Source organism: Octopus bimaculoides, chromosome 4, assembly GCF_001194135.2.
Source record: "Octopus bimaculoides isolate UCB-OBI-ISO-001 chromosome 4, ASM119413v2, whole genome shotgun sequence".
NCBI lineage: Eukaryota > Metazoa > Mollusca > Cephalopoda > Octopoda > Octopodidae > Octopus > Octopus bimaculoides.
In genome coordinates, this window is record NC_068984.1 from 104804522 (window position 1) to 104807724 (window position 3203).

Below are 3203 nucleotides of genomic sequence, written 5' to 3' on the forward strand. Positions count from 1 at the left end.
CAGCTGCTAGCATAATGAAAACAGCCAAAATGTTTGGTGTATCAAGAAGTACTGTCTCGAAAGTAATGACAGCCTTTGAGAAAGAGGGAAAAACCTCCTTGTCGAAACAAAACTCCGGAAGAAAACCAAAACTTTCAGATAGGGACTGTCGGACTCTTACACGAATTGTTAGAAAGGATCACAAAAGTACAGCTCCCAAAATTACTGCAGAGCTTAATGACCACCTCAAGAACCCAGTTTCCACAAAAACTGTTCACAGAAGCTGCACAAAGCCAGATTTCACAGGAGGGCTGCAATCAGAAAACCACTACTTTCAAAAACAAACATTGCAAAGCATTTAGAGTGGAGTAAAAACCTACAGAATTGGTTCCTAGAGCAATGGAAGAATGTTATTTTCCGTGACGAATCATCCATTACCTTATTTCTGACCACCGGCCAAGTATATATGTGGAGACAGCCAAAAGAAGCATTTGACCCAGACTACCTTTTTCCAACTGTTAAACAGGAAGGAGGATCTGTGATGATCTGGGGGACTATATCTTGGAAATCCATCAGACCAATGGTTTCCCTTCATTGCAGAATTAATAGTCAAGACTATTTAAGCATTTTATCTGATCAAATTAATCCTATGGTTGCGGAACTATTTCTGAAGGGAAACACAATCTTTCAGGATGATAATGCACCAATTCACATGGCTAAAGTTGTTACTGAATGGCACGAGGAACATTTTAGTGAAGTTGAACACCTTATCTGGCCACCACAGTCCCCAGACTTCAATATTATTGAACATTTATGGTGCATTTTAGAAAAACAAGTAAGGAGTCAATATCCTCCATCATCATCACTACAATAACTGGAGAGTGTTTTAGCTAAAGAATGGACAAAATTCCTTTGGAAACAATTCAAACTTTGTACAAGTCCATACCTTGTAGAAGTCAAGTTGTAATTACTGCCAAAGGCAGTCCCACCTCATATTAAAATAAATTTGTTTGAAATTTTAAGGTGTTTCCATTATTTTGTCCAACTCCTGTATATTTTTTGTTTTCTGGAAAAGTGTTTATGAGAAATGGTGCTCTTGTAGAAATGGAATGTATGTAGTGGTACTATATGTATAGCTTTTTCAGTGGGGAGGATACACATATGTGTTGGTATACTTTCTTTTTTTATGTTTTGGTTAAATTCTTGGGACACACACACTCTAACATGCGAACATCCACCCATTAGATCATTTTCCACCACCCCCATTATAGGCCTCCACATATATTGTACCCCTATACATACTGCATGCATATGTAAATGTCCCAAAAATTTAACTAAAATATAAAAGAAAGAAAACACATTCACAAACACAGATGTGCATGCCACCCCCATCCCCGCAAAGGTTATAGATATAGTACCACTGTTACCTAACTCACCATTGAACCTCTAGTGTGAAACTAGATTGGTAAGATCAACCATAATGGATATATATAATATAGTAAACTTCAATTAATATACCCACTCTGCTGACAGATATATGAGTGTATTTTTTCCTGACTTATGGATTCTTAGATGACTTACACACACAACCACATATATATATATATATATATATATATATATATATATATATATATAGATAGATAGATAGATAGATAGATAGATAGATAGATAGATAGATAGATAGATAGATAGATCATGATCATCTCAGTTATTGTTTTTTGACCCATTTAGGAAAATATGATGATGATGATCATATATATATTTACTCTTCATTTACTTAACAAATTTGACAAGGGCTTAATTGATGAAGAAAGTGTCCATCTTAGAAATTGAGATTCAGATTGTAAAAATATGACAAAGTAACTTTGAAATAAGGAAAAGTAAGAATATTCATGTCATATTTGATAAAGAAAGAGATTATAGAGTTAGTCTGAATATAGCTGTACAAATATTTAGAAATCAACGAACTAGACAGACTACAACAGACACAAATGAAAAAAAGATTAGGTCAGAACATTATACATGTATTTGACTAATACTTAAAACAGAACTAAGCTCAAAGAAATATATCAATAGACTCAGCATTCTAGGTGTTTTGGTGATAAGTTATGTTGTTCTCAATGTGATGCTCCATGAGTTAGATTAAATAAGAATTATGATTGCATTTACAATATACGTACTTCCACAATTTGATATAGAAAAATTATATTTTTTATAAATTCAGGAAAGTAAAGGCTTTTTATCATTTTCAATATCCATTTTTTATGCTTGCATGGGGTTAGATAGTTCATTGAGATATTTTCTTCAGCCAGATGTCCTTCCTGTCACAATTTCTCTCCTGTTTCCTAGTAAGTTGACATTTCTCTTTGGTTGGATATATTTTCATAGAAGACTAAAAACAAATGACAGTACTTGCATGACTATGGAGTTGCTTACAACCATCAAGCAATGTTAGTACGAAGATACAGACACACACAAGCACATACAATGAGCTTCTTTCAGTTTTTGTCTGCCTAATCTAGTCGCTAGGCTTTGGTAGGCTCAGGGATATAGTAGTGAACCCAAAACCATGTGACTGGGAAGTCACATCTATGCCTTCTGACTGAAGAAAGGCCTTCAGCAACTAAGAAACTGTTATAGAACTTGAAAAATGTTTAATGAAGAACAATAGGAAAGTAAGACAAGCAGCTATATAACAAACAAAACAAATCTCAGTCTATTAAACATCGTTTTTCTCTATTTCATATATATATATAAGTCAGTAAATAATGGGGTTGTGTTAACCGTACGTGGAGAAATAATAGGAAAATAAAAATAAGACAGAATGCTAAACTGAAAGCATATTTTAATATAGACTTCTAACCGGTTTTCATTACATGGCAAATTTTCAAGAAGAGGGAGAATGAAAATGTTTTTTACAAAAAAGTAAAAAATGAAAAAAATAATATATAAAAAAATAAATATACCAATACATTATATTGTCTTTGAGCTTTTAAAGTTCAATGGTAATCTATGTAGATAATAGTTGGAAAAATAAGGATGCATGAAAATTGAGAGTTGTGTTAGGTTTAAAAAAGGAGCTAAAGTTTTATGAGTTAAGCAGAAAGTGTGGTGTCAAAACAGGAAGTGTGTGTAAGGGGAGACAAATCTCTTTAGTTGGAGTTATGTCTCCCTTTACACACACTTCCTGCTTAACACATAAACCTTTAGCTCCTTTTTTA

The 3203-nt window shown here is 33.3% G+C and overlaps 1 protein-coding gene across 1 annotated transcript in view; it reads right to left on the reverse strand.

The window, feature by feature from the left end:
- LOC106879690 (ankyrin repeat domain-containing protein 24-like) overlaps positions 1 to 3203 on the reverse strand; it is a 148901-nt gene that overhangs the window by 61345 nt on the left and 84353 nt on the right. The gene's annotated exons all lie outside the window — the stretch shown is intronic.